A 14,981-nucleotide genomic window follows, 5' to 3' on the forward strand; every position below is an offset into this window, starting at 1 on the left:
CATTTCAAAACAAAACCCAAACATCCCCCTTTGCATAACAAACAAAAGATCCAGATAGGACATATGGATCTGTTTCATTTCAAACCCACACTTGCCATTTTCATAATGAACAAAAGATCCAAACACCCTCCTTACCTGTTGAAGAGAATAAAAATTTGCATGCACCTCCATGTGTAACCATGAGTTACACAAGTTTCCCACTATACATCCATTGTTCTCATGCATTAACAACTGTTTGTTCTACTAGTCAGTCTCTGCACTTGCATTATATACATAGAAATTAAATTATTTAGTACTCTTAATGGTACAAGGAATATCGTCATTGGTTGATGTCACAGTGACTTTCCTGTCCGGGGAATGTCATTGCCATGGTACTTGTTTGCTGTGATACCTGTTGTTTTTCCATTTCTGCTGTTGGGGACAATTGGACCTCTGGCAGTGATGGTCAGTCTGTACTCTGTAATGCTGGTGACATCCCATTTTCCTGATTGGCTGACTGCTGTGAAGGAAGGGCTTTGCTAGTCATTCGTATATGTCTAAGGTTGCACTGGTATATTTTTACTCATTCATTTCCAAGGCATACAATTGAAGTGACAATTTCTCTACACATGTCCCAAGTTTCCACATGCGCTGATTCCTGTTGAGAGTATTGAAGGTTTGTACCCTGACTGATTCTCCAATGCTCACTTTGGCAATGGTTTGGCAGTCTTGTCAACATTAAATTTGGCTTTCTGCCATTTCACCTTGATTTTTTACACTCACTCCTGTTACTATTGGTTTCAGTAGCTTTCTTGGTATTGGAAGAGTATTTTGGGTGTAGCATGACATGAGTATTCAGACTGGACTACTTTCTACCTTTGATCAGTGTGTTTCTTCAATCAATGATTGCCTTATATATATCTATGCTACATTTACTTGTTTTGTCGATTCCTTTGGTGATTTTCACCGCTGCCTCAACTTTTCCTTTTGACTAAGGATAATGCAGAGATGCTGTTTAGTTTTGAATTTCCCAATCCTTTGTAAAATGGTGAATACTTCACTCATGATCTGAAGGCCACTATCACTCATCACAATGCCTGGAATGATGTAACAACTGAAATGTGAATTCTGCATTCTACTATTTCTCCTGTCATCATTGAAGTCAGCGAGTCTAACTCCCAATAGTCGGAATAGTAGTTGATAGTGATATGATAATCAGTTCCTGCTTTAGTGATCTATCTGGAATGTTATCAATGACTCTCTAGCTTGTTTAGCTTGGTACTCTTTACAAACACCACTTGGTCTATGCGGTTTTTAATTTAATTGCTATGCGGTTTTTAATTTAATTGCTCATGTTTGGCCGGTATAGTACTTCTCTTGCCTTTCTCAGGTTCACTTTAATTCCTTGTTGGCTTGTATGGATGAGCATCAGTATCCTCTCATCTCCTTAGGTTCCTTTGTACAAAATGCCATCTTGGACTGTCAATTCATCTCGATATATTCGTACACTCTTGTGACCACAGACGTGTCATTAATGCTTTCAGGCCATCTTTTCATCACTATTTCTTGTAGCACTTGGAAAGTTGCAATCTGGTTGGGTGGTTCACGTGATTTGAGCAATGAGCTTGTCTGTCAGATTCCAGATTAGTGACTTCCAGAATACGTTGAGCTGCTGCTGCACAATGAATCTAGAAGATTTCACATTCTGTTGTAGCATCCTCAACTTTCTTCATGGGGAGTACTACTCTTGACAGCATGTCTGCGATATACATCTGTTTCCCTTGCTTGCATCTCATATCCAAATGATATCTATGTAACTGAACTAACATTCTTTGCAGATGCTTTTGGAACAGATAGTAATGGTTTACAAAACAAAACTTAGAAATGGCTTGTGTTTGGACTCCACTGTCACCTTGTCTCTCGCAAGCAAGTTGATGAAAATGCTCACAAGCAAAAACAATAGGCAGGTACTCTTTATCGATCTGATTGTAGCATCATTCCGTTTGTGCCCTGGATGCAACTGCAAGTGGTCATCATTGCTACATTAGGATTGCCCAAGACCTGTCTCGCTGGCGTCACACTGCAAGGAGACTTCATCATTGGTACGATGACACAGCCATGCTTGACCACAGTTTGCACTCATATTAGGTCTGTGGCAGTTCTGTTGGTAAAGATCACAGCTTGCATGCCATCGTGCAGCAGGCAGTGAATGGTGACGAATTTCAGTAGGCAGCCAAATTTGAGGAGGATGTTCCACATTCCCTCACTGTTGACAAAGTTGAAGGTCTTTGTGAGATCAAAGAAGGCCATGTACATAGGTTGATGCTGCGCTTTTTCTGGATTTGAAGCTCCCTACTGAAGTGGAGCTAACCGACCGGACAAGCAGGAAACTGTTCAACTTCCAATGCCTCCAGGCCAGAACCAAGACCACTCTAACTTCTGTCATCGAGCTACAGTATGCAGATGATGCCTATGTGTGAGCACATTCAGAGGCCAAGCTACAACGCATTAACCAAGGCCTATCAGAGAATGGGCCTCAGACCTAACATCCAGAAAACCAAGGTTCTCTAAGAACCCACTGCTGCCACACAAAACTGCCCTGACCATCAAGATCCACGATGAGCCCCTGGACAATGTGGATCATCTCGCATACATCAGGAACCTCCTCTCGGCACAGGCAGACATAGACAATGAAACTGGACATTGACTTCAATGCACCAGTGCAGTCTTCGGATGCTCGAGGAACAGTGTGTTTGAAGACCGAACCTCAAATCCAGCACCAAGTTCATGCTATATGCATCCGAAACATGGACAATGTACAGCAGACAGCTCAAATCTGCAGTGAGATATCACTAACATTGCCTCCACAAAATCCTGCAAATCCACTAGAAGGATAGGTGTAACAAGGTGAGCATCTTCTCCCAGGCCAATATCCCCAGAATTGAGGCACTGGTCATGCTCAATCAGCTGCGATGGGCGGGCCACATTGTCGACATGTCTGACACAAGACTCCCGAAACAAGTGCTCTACTCCAAGTTCCGCAATGGCAAGTGACCATTAGGAGGGCAGAGGAAACGCTACAAGGACAACCTGGAAGCCTCCCTAAATAACTGCAACATCCCCATTGACACGTGGGAATCGTTTGCCGTAGAATGCACAAACTGGAGAAGAAGCATCCAGGAAGGCGCCAATCATCTTGAGCGTCACCGGGTAGAGTATGCGGAGGCCAAGCGTTAACAGCGGAAAGAGAGCATAGAATCCTGAGCGTCCCACCTACCCGCTTCATCAAACACCATCTGCCAAACCTGTGGCAGAGTCTGCGGCTCCAGGATTGCACTATTCAGCCACTGCAGAACCCACCTCCCCAGAGTGGAAGCAAGACATCTTCGATCCTGACAGACTTCCAAAGAAGAATACTTCAGCCTTGGTGTTGTTGTCACTCGTTGTTTGATTTTAGTAATAGCTGCTTCTTGTTCTGTTCCTCAATACTACACACCGTTGGCAGTAAGCTTGCTTCAACAAATGAGGCAAGAAGTTTGCTAAGTAATTCACAAGTCCAACAAATTCTTGCACTGCTTTCACATCTGTTGGTCGCTGCATAGCTCCTGCAACTCTCACCTTGTCCGGATCTGGGCAAAGACATTTTACTGTGAGTATGTGACCTATGTACTTGACTTAAGGCATCTTCAATTGCAATTCGTTCTTGTTTAGCTTCAGGGTCACCTGGCGAACTCTCTCTAAGAAGGCTCACAACACCAGGTTAAAGTCCAACAGGTTTATTTGGTAGCAAATATCATAAGCTTTCGGAGCACTGCTCCTTCGTCAGATGGAGTGGAAATCTGCTCTCAAACAGTGCAAACAGACAGAATCAAGTTGCAGAATACTGATTAGAATGCGAATCCTACAGCCAGCCAGGTCTTAAATGTACAGACAATGTGGGTGGAGGGAACATTAAACACAGGTTAAAGAGATGTGTATTGTCTCCAGACAGAACAGCTAGTGAAATTCTGCAAGTCCAGGAGGCAAGCTGTGGGGGTTACTGATAATGTGACATAAATCCAACATCCCGGTTTAGGCCGTCCTCATGTGTGCGGAACTTGGCTATCAGTTTCTGCTCAGCGACTCTGCGCTGTCGTGTGTTGTGAAGGCCGCCTTGGAGAACGCTTACCTGAAGATCCAAGGCTGAATGCACGTGACTCTCTCTAAGCAGTTGTATTAAATTTTGATCATGGTTTGCTATGGCTTCTTCCATTGTGTCTCCACATACATCAAGTAGTAGATTATCCACTATGACTTCCACTCTGGGGAGATCACCGACAATCTCATTCTGTCTCTGTTGATACTCTTCTGGAGGCATGGAAATACCTAACCGCAAGCGCAACCACGTGTATCTCCCGAACAATGTGCACAATGTAGTTAAAAAGCTGTTGCTTTCATTCAGCTTCACTTGCCGGTAACCACCCTTCACATCTACAGTAGTAAAGATCTTTTCCTTGGCAGGTCGCAGCAAAATTCCTTTGATGGTTGGCATGGAGTAGTGCGATCCCTTCAACCCTTTATTTAGGTCCTACTCACAGATTTCCAGGTTGTTTCACTGCTACCATGCTTTTAATCCAGTCTGTAAGAGTTGTTACTTTCTTGATCACTCCCTTCTTTTCCAATTCTTCTATGTTGTTTTTTAGGATTGACTTGGTGGCAGCTGGAACTCTTCTCATCCACTTCTAGATTATATTTTCCTGGTCGTCATCCCAACCCTGAAAAAACATCCTTATACTCCTGTAGGATTCGTTCTGCAGTCAATGGTTTTGTTTGCTGTGAAATTTGTAAATCTCTGTTGGCACATTCAGGATTACCAGTCCAAGATTTAGGCTTGTTTCACCTGAAATGTGTGGCTGTTCTATCCCATCTATAATCTGGAACTCTAGATCTTCCATTTTGCCATTGCTTTGGGCTCATATTAGTCTGTCTTCTCGGTGTGAAAACACTACCATCTTTAAACTTGAAAAAAAATTATGTTTATTTATTAGTGTCACAAGTAGGCTTACATTAGCACTGCAATGAAGTTACTGTAAAAATCCCCTAGCTGCCACATTCCGGCGCTTGTTCGGGTACACTGAAGAAGAATTTAGCATGGTCAATTCACCTAACCAGCACGTCTTTCGGACTGTGGGAGGAAATCAGAGCACCCAGAGGAAATCCACGCAGACACGGGGAGAACGTGCAAACTCCACACAGACAGTGACCCAAGCCAGGAATCGAACCCAAGTCTCTGGCACTGTGAGGCAGCAATATTAACCACTGTGCCACCACATTGCCATGTTGAGTCACTTTGCACAGGTCTGTGAATGTCATGATGTTGCATGACACACTAGTGCCTATCTGACGTTTCCTGTTCATTTGTTCTCCTGCGGTCATCGTGTAACAGTGAGAAACCATTTATCATGTATAGGTTTGATGGAACCAACAATGTCATATATAGTGCTTCATCAGACCCTTCTGCTGATTTCGCTCCAGTGGCCAACTGTATAGGCTTGTTTTGCTTCTATCTAGCCAAACATTTGTGTACGAAATGATTTGGCTTCTTTGTAGCAGTCCCTCCCCAGCAATGTTAGAAGTGTATTTTCAGCTTGTAAATTAACTCTGTTGCCAGCTCATAGTTCTGCCATTGCAAGAGGAAAAACTGCAGGTTCTACCACATATTGCTTTTCATTTTGACAGGAGCTAGGATGGGGAACTTCATGGCAGCCATGTTGATTCATTTAGCATTTTACTTGCAGCCTTTGGTTTGTGTTCACTTTTCCTTTCAGCAGCTTTTAACAGATTTGAACATTTCAGTGTGCTTTACTGAGCTATGGCTTCTCTGCAGCATTTTCAGAGTTTCAAAATGTTATTTTAAATCTCCACTCCTGACACTCTGGGAGGGATTTTCCAGCCTCTGTCGCCTCGAAACTGGAAAATCCCGCCTGAGGTCAACGGACCTTTCCATGGTTCACCCCTCGCCCGCTCCGATTCCCATGACGGGTGGGACGGTAAAATTCCGGCCCATGTTTTGAGTTCAAAGACAGTTGTACTTTCTCATAATGTCTTTATTGAACTGTTTGTAAGATGGCAGCATGCAGAGCTTCCCTTGTGGCAGAGGTCACATGACTATATCAAGCCAGGTAGCACATGTAGTACCATTAAATTTCAAAACACAAAATGTAATAGTATTGATTATGTCATATACAATTCCCATTTTGCTGGTGAACCATGGGTAAAATAGATGATATACATAACCACTGGTCTGATCTGCTGAATTTAGATTCTTCAAGATAGCTATTCAGTTGTAATTCTTTCTTCAACTGTTAAGATCATTGCTTTAACATGTTTATTTTGTGACTTTACCAAATTTGTACAATGTAGTTGCTTGATGCTACACAGATCCCTGTACAAATCTAAGTGTTAAGGATATGAATTCCTTTGGGGGTTCATATTATGTTCCATGATAACAAATGAAGAAGTTAGGAAATTTGGTGCAAGTACACCTGAGGTATGTCCGCAACAATCACTACATCAGTAGCCATATTTATAGATGCAAAACACCTGGGCTGAATTTTTGGTCTCTTCCGACATTGGGAACAGAGACAGGCGGGGTCTGAAAACAATAATGCCAGCTATAAGTTCCCAACTCTATTCCCTACATCGACCATTTTGTTAGGTATTGGTTCATTGCTCAGGAAGGCACTTGGGGGGTCAGTGCTAAAGGCAGACCTGTCTGCTAAGGAGTAGGTCCAACCAAGTGCCACCCAGCAAACCCCCAAATGTGGTATGGCTATTTTTATACATTTTTAAAAATTCATTTACGGGATATGGACATCGCGGGCTAGGCCAGCATTAATTGTCCATCCCTAATTGCCCTTGAGGTGGTGATAGTGAGCTTCCTTTGCTGTAGTCCATGTAGTGCCCACAGTACTATTAGGGAGAGAGTTCCAGGATTTTAATCCAGTGACAGAAATGGTGATCTATTTCCAAGTCAAGATGGTGAATAGCTTGGAAGGGAATTTCCTGGTAATGGTGCTCCCATGTGTCTGCTGCCCATGTCCTTTTAAACGTTGATGGTTGTGGATTTAGAAAGATGCTGCTGAAGGAGCCTTGGTAAGTTCCTACAGTGTACCTTGTAGATGATATATACTGCTGGCACTGTGTATTGGTGGTGGAGGGAGTGAATGTCTATATAGATGGGGTGCCAATCAAGAGGGCTGCTTTGTCCTGAATGGTGACGAGCTTCTTGAGTGCTGTTGGAGCTGCGCTGATCCAGGCAAGTGGAGACAATTCTATCACACTCCTGACTTGTGCCTTGTAGATGGTGGACAAGCTTTAGGGAGTCAGGAAGCAAGTTACTTATTGCAAGATTCACAGCATCTGACCAGCTCTAGTAGCCACAGTATTTATATGGTTAGTCCAGTTCAATTTCTGGTCAATGGTAAATCCCTGGAGTGTTGATAGTGGGGGATTTAGTAATGGTAATGTCATTGAATGTCACAGGGTCTCTTGTTGGAAATAGCCATTACTTACTACTTATGTGGCACGAATGTTACTTACCACTTGTCATTGTGAGCCTGGATGTTGTCCAAGTTTTCCTACATTTGGACACAGACTGCTTCAATATCTGAGGAGTCACAAATGGTCCTCAACATTATGAAATCATCAGCAAATATCCCCACTTCTGAACTTATGATGGAAGGAAGATCATTGATGAAGCAGCTAAAGATGATTAGCTCTGGGACATAACCCCGAGAAACACCTGCAGTGATGGCCTGGAACTGAGATGATTAACTTCCAATTACCATAACCATCTTCCTTTGTGGTAAGTATGACTCCAACCAGCAGAGAATTTCCCCCCGATTTCCATTGACTCCAGTTTGGCTAGGGCTCCTTGGTGCCATTTTTGGTCAAATGCTACCTTCATGTCCAAGGAAGTGACTCTCACCTCACCTCTGGATTTCAGCTCTTTATGTTTGAACCAAGGCTGTAATGAGTTCAGGAGCTGAGTGGCCCTGGCAGAACACAAACTGAGTATCTGTGAGGATGTTATTGCTAAGCAAGTGCTACTTAATAGAACTGTTGAAGACCCATTCCATCATTTAACAGATGATTGAGAGTAAGCTGATGAGGCAGTAATTCAAGATTGTAAAAAGTGGTTGAGAGGGCACCTTCTTGTTGATATGTGCCTCCAAGTTACTTAATTGCATTGCAGCCAGGTATTTCTCGGAAGCTGGAAGGCCTCTCATTGGCCTTCCAGCTTCAAGAGCCCACCCACTGCCCTTAATTGGGCAGGGGACCTGTCTCCTGGCCAATTAAGAGTCCACTCACTTTTGACTTTATTGACTTCAAATATTGATTTTAATCAGTTTCCCACCAGTGGCAGGTTTGCAACCCGACATCAGTCTTGACTCCTGTATGCCATCTCCATGGGGAAAATTCAGTCTACCACATCAGAGAGGAGGCTGCCACTGAACTTTGTTTTCAATTACCTCAGCTTCACAAGAGAAGTCATCACTTGCTCCAACCCCACCTGCTAACTATTTCCAATGGTAGTGGTTTTTCTTGCAAACTTGCTTCCACAGCAATGGTGATGGCCTCACCCAGAACAGCAGCCATATGTAGATTGGAGACACAAATGTCAACCAGAATTACTAAACAGTGAATATTAGAAGGCTTAACCAAAGGTTCGACTGTTAGGACTGCTGAAGCTGGCTGCTTTTGTCTGGCTAAACAAAGGTTTCTATTCTAACATTGTCTGTTGTATATTGCATATCGTATAGAATGGTTACAGCCCAGAGGAAGACAATTTGGCCCTCATGTTCATGCTACATCTCTGCAAGTGCATTGTAATTAGTCCCACATTACCACCTTTTGCTCACAAGGTAGCATATTTTTCTCATCAAACAATTATCCAATTCCCTTTTGAAATTCACAATTGACCCTGCCTCCACTATCAGGCAGTGCTCTCCACATCATATACCATATGCTGCTGAAATGTTGGTCAGGAGACTGTCCATGAATAAGCCTTGCAGCCATTTAACACTTAGTGAGGTGTTAATTGGCTCAGGGTGAACTTTCTGCACTCATCTGGGAAGAGAGCTGCTAGCCAATCCCATTGGCTGACAGCTCTGTAATCCCAGCAGCGCCAGGTTTAAGTAGTGGCCACTACTGAAATTACAGGCAGTCCTTAAAGAAGTGGAAGTTATGGACCCTGAACTCCAAGGTAAATCCACGGTATCACTGAGATAAGGCTGGCAGACCCCAGTGAGGGGGCTAGGGGGACTAGGATTGAGAAGCTGGGGGTGAGAGTTAAAGGAAGAGGGGGTGCCTCTAATGCACAAAGGGGACCCCCAAAGGAGGTTCCTCGCCCTCTTGCCCAGCACCAGCCCAGCCAGCTGAAGATGCTGGGCTTCCCATAAAGTGTGGACCGCCCCCTGCTCTGGGTAAAATACCTACAAGAAGGCAGGAAGAGGCACTTAAGTGACCATTAATTGGCCCCTTAAGGACCTCAACAGGCCAAAGTGCAGACAGGCTGCTCAATGCCTCCACTGTCCCCCATAAAATTGGAGACATATTGGGGGAAGGCAGATAGATGGCAGGCAGGCCATACGCTGCACTTTGCAAGATCCAACCCACCTTCAAACATGTCAGCAGGGGAATGTAAAATCCAGTTTCACATTTCAAAAATTGGATTATTTTACCATGGTTAAACAAAACCCTAAAACCAAGCATAAGGGCTATAAGCAATTGGATTTGTTCAGAGTGGAATGGATTTATTACAATTTAAGATGTAGGTGTACCCAATATAAGCATTTTTTATTGCAGAGAAAATAATAGTAGAATAGGAAAGTGCGTATTTGGTCATTGTATATCTAGAAATTTATGAACACTGAAGACACTAAGATTTGTTTCCTAACAGAACTCGGAATGTACCGCCCAATCCTAGAAAACTATTGATGTTTGGCATTTTTAAGAAGTTTGAATTGTACTGTTACAAATGTTTTACAATTTTAACTTTTGGTTTTTAAGGTATTATTCTGGTTCGGGGGACTGTGATCTTAAATGTGGGATAGATGAAAGAAAACGCATTCTAGATCACTTATCAGATAGGCCTGGAGTAGTAAATCAAAAGGGAAGTCCTATTGAGTTTCTGGAATGGTGATGGGAAGTACTGACAGCTAGAATTATGATGATCTCCCTGAATACCTTTTTGAGGAGGTGGGATGTCTTTAGGAATCTTGGAAAAGATTTGAAGGCACCTGGTAATGAAACGAAGGGATTAAAATCCACATATACTCTTCAGGAAAAAGGAGAGCTTGAAAATTCCGGTAATTAATTTGCATTTCTATCTGGAAACCGGCCATGTGTGTCATGTTACCATGGAGATAGGCTGTGGGGTTCGGCAACCTTTTTTTTTAATTTACCACATCTCTGACAGTCTTGGTGTTAGTCTGTGTCCAGAGCAGCTTGGAGAAGGATGAGAATCTGCCAGTAGCGTGGACAAGGAGCATGGGGCCACCGAGAGTGATTCTGATTTAGAGTCATTGCAGAAGGATGTGAATGAGGCCCATGCTTAAGCTGGAGAAATCCAAATTCATGAGCTGTTGAAGTAGTGCTGGAGGACTCACCTAGCTGGATGCCTGTGGAAGAATCCCCAGTAAACCCTTTCATCTCAGAAGATAACTGGGAAAATAAGGAGAATCGGATTAAATTCCTGGGGACTGTGGCACTCCTTGATTCAGTTTCAGGAGAATTGAATAACATCAAGAAATATTAAAAGGAAAGTTCTTTGTTGAAATTAAAAGTGGAATGGGAATAGTTCTCTTTGGAATTTAAAATTCAATACTTCTGAGATATAGGCCAGAATTCTACCACCTCACCCGCCATGGAATCAGTGCGGACGAGGGTCCCACAACGGAAATCTCTGTTGACCTCGGGTGGGAATTTCCAGTCTCGTCCAAGCTAGGCCGTAAAATCCCGCTCATAATGTTACATTAATAATGCTTGTTCATTTTCTTTTCTCTGTAAAAATTTTAATCTTCAAAGCGTGAAATTGTTATGTGGTCTTTTTGGTTATTAACTTGGAATTAGCATTTATTTTTAAAAGTTATTGGTCCTACTGTAATATATTCATACCTTTGAAGCAAAAGCTAATTTATTCTGGAAAGGCCACAGGTATTTTAACTCATAAAATGAAGGAAGTATTAAAAGTTATATTTAACTCAAACTCTCAGAAGGTGGATTCGAAAATCCCTAGGGCATACTTCTAGATGCTATGCTAGGATTGCACCCGTTTGTGCGCTTAAACATTAATTCCCCCTCCAGTATATGCAAGGTTAAATTACAGGGCACATAATTTGCATAGGTTGCATTTCTGGCACCTGCCTGGCTCCACTAAGTAAGGGCGAGGCAGAGTTGGCTGACGAGCCCTGGCCAAACACCCTGAGATTTTAAAAAAGAAAATGTTAGCTTTCTTCAGGGATCCACTGGTATCCACCAGTGAGGGCTATTTTGCCTTCTGAAGGCCAGTGCACCTCCACTCACTCTGCATGCTGTCCTCCTGAGATGAATTGGGTCCCAACTAAGCCAAGAAAGCAGCAACTCATCTTGGTTCTGCTAATGACATTCACCCATATAGAGTGGGTAGAAATTCATCCCTCATCAAGCATTTCAGAAAGTTAGAGAAACAATAGGACTGTTCGGAAGGCAGAGTGATCTGCATAAGATAAAGATGCACAGTGTTACAGGTAATGTATTCGCTTGGATAGAGCTTGGTTAACTAACAGAAAGCAAAAATTGGGGGAAAATGGGTGTTTTCCTGGTTGGCAATGGTGACTAGTGGTGTGCCTCAGGGATCAGTGTTGGGACACAATTGTTTACAATTTAGACAGATGATTTGAGTTGGGGACCGAGTGTAGTGTGTGCAAGTTTGCAGATGACACTAAGATGAGTGGTAGAGCAAAGTTTGCAGAGGACATTGAAAGTTTGCGAAGGGATATAGATAGTTTAAGTCTGTGGGCAAGCAGATGGTGTACAATGTTGGTAAACGAGAGGTCAGCCATTTTAGTAGGCATAACAGCAAAATGGACTATTATTTAAATGGCAAAAAATTTGATTTATTATTGTCACATGTATTAGAATACAGCGAAAAGTATTGTTTCTTGCGTGCTATACAAATCATACGGTACATAGGGAAGGACAGGAGAGTGCAGAATGTATTGTTACAGTTATAGCTAGGGTGTAGAGAAAGATCAACTTAATACGAGGTAGGTCCATTCTAAAGTCTGTTGGCAGCAGGGGAAGAAGTTTTTGAGTTGGTTGGTACATGATCACAGACTTTTTTATCTTTTTCCCGACAGAAGAAGGTGGAAGAGACTATGTCCAGGGTGCATGTGGTCCTTGATTATGCTGGCTGCTTTTCCAAGGCAGTGTAGATAGTGTCAATGGATGGGAGGCTGGTTTGAGTGATGGACTGGGCTTCATTATTGATTCTTTGTAGTTTCTTGCAGTCTTGGACAGGGCAAGAGCCATACCAATCTGTGATACAACCAGAAAGAATACTTTCTATGGTGCATCTGTACAAGTTGGTGAGCGTTGTTGTGGACATGCCAAATTTCCTTAGCTTCCTGAGAAAATAGAGGTATTGTTTTTTTACACAGAGGCAGATTTTTTACACAGAGGGTGGTGGGTGCCTGGAATTCGCTGCCATGGTAGTGGAAGCGGATATGGTAGTGGCTTTTAGGAGCGTCTTGACAAATACATGAATAGGATGGGAATAGAGAGATATGGTCCCCTGGAAGAGTAGGGGATTTTAGTTAAGTCGGGCAGCATGGTCGGTACAGGCTTGGAGGGCCGAAGGGCCTGTTCCAGTGCTGTAATGTTCTTTGGTAGGCTTTCTTAACTGTGGCATTCGCATGGAGGGACCAGGACAGATTGTTGGTGATCTGGACACCTAAAAACTTGAAGCTCTCGACCATTTCTACTTTGTACCCATTGATTTGACAGGGGCATGTCCTCCACTATGCTTCCTGAAGTTGATGACTATCTCTTTCATTTTATCGACATTGAGAGAGAGATTATTGTCGCCGCACCAGTTCACCAGATTCTCTATCTCTTTCCTGTACAGTGTCTGGTCATTATTTGAGATCCGACCCACAACGGTAATGTCATCAGCAAACTTGAAAATTGAGTTGGAAGGGAATTTGGCCATACAATCAAAGGTGTATGTGGAGTATAGTAAGGGATTGAGGACACAGCCTTGTGGAGCACTGGTGTTGAGGGTGATCATGGAGGAGATGTTGTTGCCTATCTTTACTGACTGCGGTCTGTGGGTTAGGAAGTCTATGATTCTATGATTTCTATGATTTCCACGATCCAGTTGTAGTGGGAGGAGCCAAACCCAGGCCACGAAGTTTGGAGACGAGTCTTATAGGAATAATGGTGTTAAAGGCTGAGCTGTAGTCTATGAATAGGAGTATGACATGGGTGTCTTTGTTATCTAGGTGTTCCAGGGTTGAGTGTAGGGCCAGGGAGATGGCATCTGCTGTGACATGTTGTGGTGATAGGCGAACTATAGTGGATCCAGGCAGTCTGGTAGACAGGAATTGATTTGTGCCATGACTAACATTTCGGAGCACTTCATAATGATGGATGTCAGAGCCACCGGACGATAGTCAAAAAGGCATGTTGCCTGGCTTTTCTTTGGTACCGGGATGATGGTCATCTTCTTGAAGCAGGTGGGGACCTCAGATTGGTGTGAAGAGAGGTTGAAGATGTCTGTGAATACCCTTGCCAGCTGGTCCATGCAGGATCTGAGTGCTTGTCTGGGTACTCCATCTGGTGTGGAGATGCTGACGTTGGACTGGTCCTTACATGAGGATGACCTCAACCGGGATCTTGGATTCATGTCACACTATCTGTAACCCCCATGACTTGCCTGGGCTTGCAAAATCTCACTAACTGTCCTGGCTGGAGACAATACTTTAACTTTTGCTTAACCCTCTCTCCACTCACATTGTCTGTACCTTTAAGACTTGATTACCTGTAAAGACTTGCATTCCAAACAATATCTTGTAATTGAGTTTGTGTTTATATATGCCCTGTTTGTGAACACAACTCCGGGCTCACCTGATGAAGGAGCAGCGCTCCGAATGCTTGTGCTACCAAATAAACCTGTTGGACTTTAACCTGGTGATGTGAGACTTCTTACTGTGCTTACCCCATCTGGGCCAGTTGCTTTCCGGGGTTGACTTTTGAGGAAGCTGCTCTGACGTGGCAATGGTGACCTCGGATACAGGTTTGTCCAAGGCTTCCGGGATGGAGGGCGTGTTGTCGTTGACCTCTTGCTCAAAACGGGCATAGAATACATTGAACTCATCAGGGAGGGGTGCACTGGAGCTGGTTTTACCTGCCTTCATCTTGTAGCCTGTTATGTCTTGCAGACCTTGCCATAGTCAGCGGGAGTCCGTGTGGCTAGCCTGGGATTCTAGCTTGATCTGGTACTGTCTTTTGGCATCTTTGATGGATCTCCATGGATCATATCAGGCTTTCTTGAATAGGTTAAGGTCACCTGACTAGAGCGCCTCAGACATGGATTCAGCAGGCCTGTTCATCCATGGTTTCTGGTTGGGAAACACGCAAATTTCCTTTTTTGGCACACAGTCTTCTCCTAACTTACTAATGAAGTCAGCTACTGTAGTGGCGTACTCGTTTAGGCTGGTTGCTGTGTTTTTAAATACTGACCAGTCTACTGACTCTAAGCAATCCCATAGGAGATCATCCAATTCCTGCATGCTGCTGTGCAGAGGGATCTGGGTGTCCATGTGCATGAATTGCAAAATGTTGGTTTACAGGTGCAGCAAATAATTAAGAAGGCAAATGGAATTTTGTTCTTCATTGCTAGAGGAATGGAGTTTAAAAACAGGGAGGTTATAGGGCAGCTGTATAAGGTGCTGGTGAGGCTACACCTGGAGAACTGT

The 14,981-nt window shown here is 43.4% G+C and overlaps 1 protein-coding gene across 1 annotated transcript in view; it reads left to right on the forward strand.

The window, feature by feature from the left end:
- The first annotated feature begins 579 nt into the window (after positions 1-579).
- Positions 580-14,981, forward strand: part of ppp2r5ca (protein phosphatase 2, regulatory subunit B', gamma a) — a 285,519-nt gene continuing 271,117 nt past the window's right edge. The window contains exon 1 of the mRNA XM_078234133.1: positions 580-655. The gene's annotated coding sequence lies outside the window, so the exon portion shown is untranslated. The remainder of the gene's footprint in view (positions 656-14,981) is intronic.

Source organism: Mustelus asterias, chromosome 18 (assembly GCF_964213995.1).
Source record: "Mustelus asterias chromosome 18, sMusAst1.hap1.1, whole genome shotgun sequence".
Taxonomy (NCBI): domain Eukaryota; kingdom Metazoa; phylum Chordata; class Chondrichthyes; order Carcharhiniformes; family Triakidae; genus Mustelus; species Mustelus asterias.